This window comes from Olea europaea, unplaced genomic scaffold, assembly GCF_002742605.1.
Source record: "Olea europaea var. sylvestris unplaced genomic scaffold, O_europaea_v1 scaffold2411, whole genome shotgun sequence".
Lineage (NCBI taxonomy): Eukaryota > Viridiplantae > Streptophyta > Magnoliopsida > Lamiales > Oleaceae > Olea > Olea europaea.
This window is the reverse complement of record NW_019242279.1, coordinates 72,118-83,571: the sequence shown is the minus strand read 5'-3', so window position 1 is coordinate 83,571 and position 11,454 is coordinate 72,118.

The following is an 11,454-nucleotide window of genomic DNA, read 5'->3' as shown; positions in this document are numbered from 1 at the left end:
AAAAAAAAAAAAAAAAAAAATAATAATAATAATAATAATAAAATTCATAACTAGCACCCATATCTATCATATCGTGACAAATGTAAGTTTAATATGTTACTACAAAAATTGTATTCTTGTTATCTAGAAACTAATTTAGAAAATACCAAAGTAAAGTATATATAGTGTCAAAAAATAAAGATAGACTCGGTAAAAAAAAATGTTGCTCAAGAACATGGCTGCAATATCTACTGACCTAATTCGATTTGGGTTCCTAATCATCCTAAATTAATCACATAACAAGGATATTAAATTTACTATTGAAGCATGAATAATTTCACATTCAAAACTTGCAGAGCAATCAATTAGAAGCCTCCAAGAATCTCATTTCTTGATCTCTAAGCTTTTAACCCTCGGTATAATTCGGCCCTAGGCCATGCCCTATGCTTAAATCACCCAGGGATGCAACTATTGATCATACTCTGTTTAGAAAACTTATTTTGGTACATCAGTCTCTGAACTAGTGCAATTAAGTTCAATACTTTTAAGAAGCTACCAAAGGAGACCTATTCTGACATATATATATATTCCAGGCTTCAATAAATGAACTAGTGTCGAGCCGATCCGAATCATACACAATACCTATTAGTTTATGCTCACTCCGCTAAAGACTAGAAATTGTATTCATAACATGTCTAAAATCACTAAAGCAATATTATTTAAATTCCTTGCAATTACGTCAACTTGACTTGTCATCTTTATGTCTCGACTCGTCGGACATGAATTTGTTTTGATCGGGGCTAAAATGATCATTTCGTCTTTCTAATTATTTTCTTACCATGATTTGGTTTTTTTCTTGAAATAATTTCTTCACGGTGCATTCACATTATTAGTAATAAGACATCCCCAAATAACAGTAAGCTAAATTGTCAATTTTTCAAAAGTTCTTTTGTGCGGTCTTATTTATTTTTCTTGTTTATCTCATTTTCGTATATATTATTTCCTTGTTCCTTAGACCTCGAAGAGTTGTTGACAGAGTCATAAGATGTTAAATCATTTTATGTATTATAATACAACATTTCTTTTCTATTGACCTCTAAAAAATAAAAATTATTTTTTAATTTCAGTAGTTAAATTTTCCTGCTGAAAATTTGGTAGGGTTTTTGTCCCTTTTGGGTGGCCTTTTAGATGTATTTTGGTTGAGCTTTAGGCTTGAAGGTAGAAAGAAGAAATTTCTAGTGGATTTCCAGCCAGAAAAAGCACATCGAGTGTAGAATACAGATTTCTAAAGTGATTGTTAGATATTTTTCATCATTTTGCATGTATTTATTTTTGTTTTGCGAATGACTTGCCACCTCGACTAGTGATTGTCGCTGCGTAATGGGGAGGTCGCGGGGGTCGAGGGGGACAACGCCCCCGAAAGAGAATTTTATTTTCAGAATTTTTTGAATAGGTACATCTATTCGTTTTTTAATAGTCACCTCCAGTAGATGTATGTAAGGATTTCAAGGGACATACCTATTCAAACGGTTGCCTCAATTTCTATAAATTCTGGGCGAATTCTTGTTTGCAAAATACATTAAAAAATTTATTCTTCATTCTTTCTCTTGGCATCAATTAGTTATTTTCGAGTGTCTTCTTAGTTTGATCAAATAGTCACAATTTGAATCAAACATCTCCATTGTATCCTAAGAGAGATTTTCTATCATATCCCAGTTGTGACTTTGTCAGATAGGGAGAAATATCTCTTAAAAGATAACGTTTTTTTTTCGTGTATACTACAATAATAGTCGCCAGTGGCAAATGCGAAGGAGGCTAGGAGGGGAAACACAAATTCAAGTATAACTTCTTTAGGGATATAGTCCATCGTAGGGATATAATGGTTGTAATATCACATCTATGGAGGGAGAACATCTTTGATCCGTTTATTAAAATCTTTCTGCTAAAACTTTTGAGGATAACTTCGAAGGCATGATGATGCATACATGTCACGCACACTTTCAAGAACATCAATAATTTTAGAACATGACTATTTAATGAACATTTTGGATTTACTGTTGAATAAACATTTGTTACTTAGTTAGCCCCTTTTTTGTTCAGCTAAAAATCAGATTTTTATTAGATTTTGATGAGAGTCAATGAAATGTGTGGTTGAAAAAGTTTGAGTCTTACAAAATCTGTTGTTGAAAATGAGTTTTAGAAAAAAGGATTTTATAAAATAAGGACCAAACAGATGCTTATATTTTTAAATAAATTGTCTGGCATTTATTATTAGAAGCATGTGATTAAGTGCATTTGTAGCTTTTTGATAATATGAATTGTATGTTTCCATTGGGAAGCATAAAGATATTTTTCGATCGAGAACTGCTAGTCCCAGGCCAGTTTTACAGATTTGGCACTTATTCTAATAGGGCTTTATGGTCAGATATTCTACCAATTGAAGTACACACTTGTCTTAATCATATTAAAAGATTCATCTTGAGTATTAACGATAATACATTGAGTATACAACGTAATATGTACTTTGATGTTGGATATAACTATTTTACCTCTTTCAATCTTGAGAGGAAAGATGCTCATTCAGAGCAACTCTTTAATATGGTGGTTGATTAGGATGGTTTTTATGATATGGTGGCTGATTTTGACTTAGTTGATTTAGTTGTTTGACTCTTAGTTGATTTTGTTGTTTGACTTTGATTTTGACCGTTTTCCATGTTCTGTAGGGTCGACTGATCGCTTAGAGCTGCTTGAAGTTGAGTGTGGGGTAGTAGAGGACATCTACCTTTATCACTTGTCCGCAAGAGAGTTTGACCATTTAATCTACTCCAAGCGGTTCTTCAAAGACTTTGGCTCAACCTAAAGAGGCAAATTTGCTCTTTAGTTTATATTTTTCTCTTATTGTTTTATAAAGTTTTTGACTTTCCTCTTTCCTTTGCAGAAAATTTTGAGAAAATGAAGTACCCCACCCCTAATGTGGCTACTATTCTGGCTGCCACGTCCACCATTGGAGAGAAGGGATTAAATCCCTCATCTGTTACTGCTAAACAAATGAGAGACGAAGTGGAAAAAATAAGCAAAGAGGTTGTTGGTCATGAAGGAGATGGGCGATCTCCCGTTAAGGATAAAGGAAAAAACAAGGTTGAGGAGGTCGAGAGTGGGTCAATGGTGAGTCCATCACCTTGCTTCAAAGCCCCAATTGGGAAGAAGTTGATTGCAACTTTTATTGCTACATTCTGGGTGGCTCAGAAAAGGCCAACTGTCGTAGGCGGGATTCTTCTAAGAGGGCGAGGACTTCAAGTGGGTCTGTTGTGTCTATGCAGTCCTTCTTCCCAAGCTCTCTGTTTTTCAATGAAGTGATAAGTTGGCTCCGGAGGTTTTGTCAATGCTAACTCCTGAGGTCCAAACTACAACATTTACATTTTAACTAGCTTTGGATGGATCGTTGGTAGTCCTTTGTCGAGACCAGCAAGATAGTGGACGTCTTCACCACCATGGTGAGCCAAACGGGGAGGGTGTTTGGTGTTGCCATAGAGGCAGAGGCCCTTTTTAAAAACCTTCAAAAAAAAAAAAAGGAGTTTGCCAATAAGACCTCCTAGGCTAAGGAAGCAGCCAAAAAGTTAAAATTGAGGTGGAGGTGTTAAAGAAACTACAAGCTGAGGAGTCTGTGAAACTCGCTTCTGCCTTGGTAAAATTGATAATCTAAAAAAGAAGGTCCACTTGTCTCAAAGTGAGGTAGCCTCCATGTCGAAGTGGGTGAAGACTTCTAATGCCCATCAAAAGCTAGCTGTTGAGGCTTGGAGAAAGCCAATAAAGAAAATACTACTCTGAAATAGTAGGTAGGAAAGTTGAACTCCATAATTTCTAGCTTAACGGAGGAAGTGGAGATAGCAATGAGAGAAGTTGAATCTGCTGGCAATAAAGCTAAGAAGTGGTACATTGCCAACTTCCACCTTATGGAGGCTTACCAAAGTTTTGCTAAGTATTGGCAAAGGTATGCCTATACTAAGGTGTTTGAGTGGATTGAAGTGAACTCTCAGACCTTCAACACCTCTAAGTTAAGGTCTGAATTCTTGGTGGAGTGAGAAGAAGAGCCTCGAACTCTGGTGAAGGGCAGCCATGTGATAGAAATTGAAGATAAAGCTACTGAAGAAGAAGAAGAAACTGCTAAGATATGCCTCCTCATTCCCCACCCATTTAGTGATAGGGCCTTAGTAAGTTTTTCTTTTCTATTTCATATAAATGGCTTGAAGCCCATAGTTGTAATATTTTCCTTAATGAATGAAACACATTTTTCTTGTTTACTACATTTATAGCATTTTCATTTATGAATTCATTGTCTAGTAGCACTTCGTTTTGTTATTTGAGACTACTTTGTATTTGTAATTTTTATAAATGTTGGCAGCTCGCGTGCTTTTTATTTATTTTCTAAGCGTGGGGTTAAATAGTTCATTTATTTTGAGATTCCCTAAAACTTTGGTTAAGGGTCATTTTAGGCTTCATCTCTTAAACTTTTTTTAAATAACTTCGTAAGTTAGGAGGTGATCCATTTTAGGATCCATCCTTTCATTGAAATGCCCACGCTTCATAGGGATGATTTATCCGTTCAGATGCTTCTCCCTTAACTTTTGTCAACGAAAGCATTTTTTCTTTATGGTCAAGACTTTCAATATAGCAAACTTTTATTATAAACGTAGATGCTCCTCATTCCATGGATGGGGCTTTGCCTTTCCATCCATACTTTCAATTTTATAGATTCTTGGTCAAACCTCTTTCCTGATGCAATAAGGATCCATCCAATTGGAGCCAAGAATTTCTACTCTTGACTCTTTAGAAGATAGGAACACCTTTCGTGGCACAAGATCATTCAGGCAAAATGACTTCTTTTTTACCTTATTTGGGGTTTATCCTTCATTTCTTCAAAGAAGTCTAGTTCACACCTTCTCAACTCGTCATTAGATATTTCATTAAAATGTATGCGACGAGAAGATGGTAGACCCACTTCGACTGGACTCATAGCCTCGGCTCTATAAGTAGTGGAAAAAGAAGTTTCTCCTATAGTTGTTCTAATAGTAGTTTTAAAGGCCCATAAGACTTGAGATAATTCATCCACCCAATCCCCTTTAGATACATCCAATTTCCTCTTGAGTGTGAGTTTGATGGCCATATTGACAAATTCTACCTATCCATTAGCATGCGGATGATGTGGGGAAGAAAAGTGCTTTTTGATTCCTAATTCTGCACATAAGCTTCTGAACTTCTTGTTGTCAAAATGTTAGCCACTAGGCATGTGATATTTTTCCATTAAAAATTGGAAGTATTTGCTTAAGTAATTTTGGCTAGATGTTCGGCTTCCACCCATTTCCTAAAGTAGTCAATAGCAATAATTACGAAGCTAGCACCACTTCTTCCTTTTGGTAGGGGTCTTATGAGATCAATCCCCCACTTGGAAAATGCGTAGGGGCTAGAAACATAACTTAGCTCTTGAGAAGTCTATCTCTGAACTGTTGCAAAACGTTGACAATTATCGTGCCTTCTTGCAAATTGTTTTGCATCCTTTTTTAGCATGGGCCAATAATATCCCTATCTTAACATATTTTATGCTAGAAATTATCCTCCTATGTGGTTGCTACATATCCTCTCATGAATTTCTTGGAGTGCATAAGTGGCTTGCTCAACACCTATACATCGAAGTAAGGACAAAGAGAAACTCTGCTTTTCTAAGACATCATCTTGGAAAATGAAGTGAGCGGCTAGTCTTTTGAGTTTCTATGCCTCCTCTTTGTCGGAGAGTAGGGCTTGATCTTTGAGGAATGCAATTATTGGCTTCATTCACGGAGGAATATCTTCGACTTATATTACTTCTTCTTTAGCAATAGAGGGTCTAGGAAGGTGCTCTATAGGAACATCTGTGAGTAGTTCGAATCTTTACTGCTTGCCAATTTTGAAAGAGCATTGGTGTGAGCATTTTCTGAGCGTGGCATTTGTACTAATTCAAATTTTCAAAGGCTGGCAAGAGTGTCATGTCTAGTTTTTTAGATATGTAGTCATGCTCTTGTCTTTATCTGAAAAATTGCTGTTAACCTTGCTAACCACCAACTAAGAATTATTGTTGATGACCAACCTTTTCACTTACATCTCCCTAGTTAATCTAGGCAAGCTAGAAGGGCCTCATATTTCACTTCATATTGGTGGCTTTGAAGCAGAACCTTATAGCACAATTGAGCTTGTGTCCTTTCGGACTAACCAAGACCACCTCTGCTCTGGATCCAGTGTCTCCCGATGAGCCATCAATGAAAAGGCACCAAGTAGGTGGCTCGTTAGGTTCCATTTCTTCTTCTATTTCTTGATTAGGGATGAATACTGCCATAAAATTTGCCAAAGCCTATCCTTTAACAAAGTCCTTTCTTCAAAGATAACATCAAATTCACTGAGTTCTACAAGCGATTTCATTAACCTTCTCGAAGTTGTTGGGATTCTATTGCACTTTTTTAAGGGAAAAGTTGGTAAATATTTGTATAGTATGGGCCTAAAAATATGGTCTCAACTTTCAAAAAGTTGTTACAAGTGAGAGAGCCAAGTTCTCCATGTCTGGATAACGGGTCTCTACTGCTAGGAGTTCTTTATTAACATAATATACAGGCAATTGGCAGCCTTCTTCTTTCCTCGTGAGCATCGGACTGATAGCATCGATGGTTACGGCCAGGCATAGTTGGAGATGCTTTCCAACTTTGGGTTTGGAGTGGAGAGAGCTTTCCTCAAGTGCCCTTTTTACACTTGTAAGGCCACTTCGCATTCCACCATCCATTGAAATCAAAACTTTAAAGATAGGAAGACATTTATATGTTGCCTTTGAGATGAAGCGACTCAAGGCTGCCACGCGCCCTATAAGACTCTATACTTGGGATTTTGAGGTGATTTTATTTCAATTAGGGCTTTGATCTTCTTTGGATTGGCCTCAATGCCTCTCTGATTGACCATGTAGCATAGAATTTTTCCCAAGGTAACTCTGAAAGCACATTCTAAAGGGCATCACTTTATAGATATAGAGACCTCTACCTGTTATGAAAGACGTATGTTCCTTATCTGCTGGGCACATTAGGATCTGGCAGTAACCTGAGTAGGCGTTTGTGAAGGTCAGTAGTTCATGCCGAGCAGTAGAATCTACGAGTTGATCTATCCGTAGAAATGGAAAGCTATACTTAGGTAGACTTGGTTAAGATTGGAAAAGTCCATGCACACTCTCTATTTTTCATTGTTGCTTCTTTAGAGCTTACTCATGGTCAACTTCCAAGTTATTAAATGTGGTTTTAAATATGATGTTAACTAAGCTTTCTTTTTATACTAACATTCTTTTGAGATCATTTCAAGCCATAAAAGCTCTAACCATCAAGGTGTCATAATGCGGATAATGCACTCCAATAGCATCATTTTGGGTGAATGTGATGGATTGGAGCTTACTCATGGTCAACTTCCAATTTATCAAATGTAGTTTTAAATATGATGTTAACTAAGCTTTCTTTTTATACTAACATTCTTTTGAGATCATTTCAAGCCATAATCTGACCATCCATCAAGGTGTCATAATGCGGATAATGCACTCCAATAGCATCATTTTGGGTGAATGTGGTGGATTGGAGCTTACTCATGGTCAACTTCCAATTTATCAAATGTGGTTTTAAATATGATGTTAACTAAGCTTTCTTTTTATACTAACATTCTTTTGAGATCATTTCAAGCCATAAAAGCTCTGACCATCAAGGTGTCATAATGCGGATAATGCACTCCAATAGCATCATTTTGGGTGAATGTGGTGGATTGGAGCTTACTCATGGTCAACTTCCAATTTATCAAATGTGGTTTTAAATATGATGTTAACTAAGCTTTCTTTTTATACTAACATTCTTTTGAGATCATTTCAAGCAATAAAAGCTCTAACCATCAAGGTGTCATAATGCGAATAATGCACTCCAATAGCATCATTTTGGGTGAATGTGATGGATTGAACCCCTCTTTTAGTAGAGGGTATGCTCTTACTGACTAGGAAGCTCGCCATTGGAGGATCCTTAAGTTCTAAGGCATAGTTTCTTTCGGCATTTCTAAATTCTCCCTGACATATGGGCCTCCAAAAATGGTGTCAATTTTTCAGATGGGCTCACAATTAGCAATGGCTGAGGGGCTCCTTCTTGTCCTAGACCCTCTACAGGTCTTTTCCCATCACCATTTAGCCTTCGTGGGGGTATCACTTCTATTAGGGGGCTTCGTATCATTGTTCTTATGTTGTCGATCTTGCCTAGGAGGCTGGTCTCTTTGCAAGTGCCTACTGCTTATTCGATTGTTAGGGTGTTTAGAAATATCTGTAAAACCAGCAATGTCGTGGCTGTAGGAATAGTGATATGTATAGTAGAAGGGTGCCTTATCCTTATTTCTAGGTTAAGCACCTCATCTCATTCCTCTCCCCATGTGGAGAATCATTGGTAAGTTCTGCTTTGGTACGTTTAGGCACTGGTGTTCACTTCCTCATAAGCCAACATAGGCACTGTACTTAATGTTGCTACAGTCAATGCTTGTCCTAGATTGAGGAAGGTCAACTTTTCGACGTGGTGGACCATCAAGTGATAGGTAGGACCTCTTCCCCTTTGCATTTAAATAGGAGGTGGTTATCTATTTGCCCTATTTCGATAATCTCTCAATTATACATTGATGATCTCACGTCTTATCATTTTCTGTAAGGTATCATAACTGGTAGGGTCTTTATTTTACATGTCTCTCCGAAAGAGAGAGTTCATATCCAATCATTTCCTTAAGGCTGTTAGTGTCTCCCTTTTGGTGACTTGCACATAGTAGGTCATCTCATTAGTAAAGCGATATAGGGAATTTTTCATTGACTTCCATTGTTGCTACCTCATATCTTGAAGAAATTGTACTGGCTCTTCGCCCTCATTACTTGTAGCAAAGTGTTTAAGGAAAGCCTTCTTAAACTTTGGCGAGTTTCAGATACTTCCCTCTGAGAGTCTGGTGCACTACACTTCTGCCTCTTCACTTATGGTTAAGTGGAAGGCTCTGTACTTCATAGCGGGATGGCTACTCTCAGTCTTACATGAGTTTTGAAGTTGTTGAGGTTTTTCGCAGGATCACCTCTTTGATCTTATTTGGGAATTTTGGAGAGTGTGAATTGATTTAAGATAGGAGCATTCCTAATCCCTTAGGAGAATGGGAGGTTGTCATCATCGTCATCAAGATTGTAGGACCTTTGTGGCTCGTCAGAGTCTTCATCTTCTCTAACTTATATTTTTCAAGGTGATTGAGATAGTCCTTCTCGATTCATTGCCTATTCTGCTCTCCTCTCATACATTTTTCTAGGAGGATTTGAAGGCATGTCATCTGCTGGTTCGTTCTGTCTTTCGAACTGAAGTGGTCTCTACTGCCTATTTTTAGGTGCAAGGAAAGTTGAGCCTACCTATTCCTACGTATCCCTGGGCCCATCCTGTCGAACATGCTTACTACCCTTCGAAGCACATTTCTCGAATCATCGTTTGGAGAAAAATTGAATAAAACCCCATGAGGTTGATTAGTAGCATAGTTAGTGGATGTATCCATCTCAACTTTAAGGGACTTCATCCCTAGTGTAATCCTGGTATCTAGCCATTTGACTTTGCACTTTCTCTTCACCTTGGTAATAGTTTTGTTGTTAGGGTCACAGAATACATTTCATTGTACTGCATAGGGAGGAACTGAGTATCCTCCTTGGCCTTGCATGCTCCTTAGCAATTCCTACATGGTAAGGTTTTTGTTAGGTCAAAATTTTCATATTTGCAGCCATAATAGCTACTTTCCTGGTGATTCTATCGACTCTTCTAGACCCATCTCCTGATCCACCTCTTCTATGCAACTGATCTAATCGACGACGAGTTGCTGGAGCAACTGACGTGCGTTCTCCTTCTTTAGGGTGTTCCCTGGCTCTCCAAGGTGCTCATTCTTCATTGGTGGAACTCATGGAAGTATTTTTGAGTAACTTGGTTCCCTGGCATTGTGATTTTTCTACTCAAGGAATTTACAATGTGCTTTCAAAGAAAAAATCCTACTTGGGAATGCTTGGTGATTATTCCTTCAAGAGCACCTCATTTTCTTTGAAAGTAAGAAATCCTCCAAAACAAAGGTTGTCGGCCTTTTTTCTTATAGGATTCTTGTTGTTGAATGTATGGTTTCCAAAATACAGCGACAATCTGTTGACTTCGTTTTTTGCAATGGTTACATGGACAACAGATGTCGAACCCATTAAAATTTACGCAAGTAAATTCCAACAGTTTTTGACTGAAAATATAGTCTGAGACTCACGACGATAATGAACGTTGGAGATTTTCCATGACATGATCAATTTTAGAATGATCACAAATAAAATGATCAATTGTAGATAACTCTATTAGAAAATATAAGGAATTATCAAACTCAAGCATGTAAAGCAAAAGACTTGTAATTTTGTGTATATGAAGCTTGCACATCTTTTTTCATCCATTGAAATTTTACAAGAGCTTCTATTTATAGTGTTCTAGTCGATGTGATCGCCATTGAATCAGACCTACGTGGCTTCATCTTAGTCATTGAAATCTCACATGGCCATACATTAAATACATTGACAAGGGATCAACCGCCCTGCACTCTAGGTTGACAATTCTGACATTTATTAATACAAATATTACATCAATCATTCATACTAATACTTTGTGGATCCACTATAAAGGTAGCATGTGCTTCGACTTAAAGAGATGACTTCGGAAGAACAAAGGTTCAGCCAGTTAGAAGAGTGCCTGGAAAAGAATTTCGGATGGAAAAAGTACTTCGACCTTGCTGGCTCATCCAAGTAGCTTTGATGTGGCTTCCTTTAGGGTTCCATGTGGAAGTTTTGGATACAAAGCATAACAGTTACAATAATCAACCTAATTTCATGAATTTGGGCAATGACATTTATTAGAGTGTATCAATTTTTGACGAGGTGGTTGATAACGGTTATTCCTCAAGTGACGTTTTTATATGTGGAAAAGGCGTTGATGATATTTTTTAGATGGTGGTTATGAACAATTTCTAGAAAGTGAAGGACTCAAAGGAAAGAGATTTGGTTTATAGTGAGAAATTCTTTCAAGTTCAAGGAGAAACCTAATGCACATGAGATTTGGTAATAGTGAGAAATTCTTTCAATTTCAAGGAGAAACCTAATGCACATGCTCTGGAGCACCTTTTGCAAACAGGAAAGAAGAGAAATGCACTCTTATAGATAACATGGAATTAGGCAATATCGAAGCAAGTTTAAATATTTTTTAAGTGGAAAAGTTACAAAACTAGTAATAGAGTTCTTAATATGTTTAAAAGTGTACTTGAAGTTGTTAATAGCCTTAGCAAGTACACCAGTGAAAGGATCAAAGGTGCAGTATATGTTTTAATTTTGATTGTGAAGGGCATTTGAGATTTGACAATTCGTTT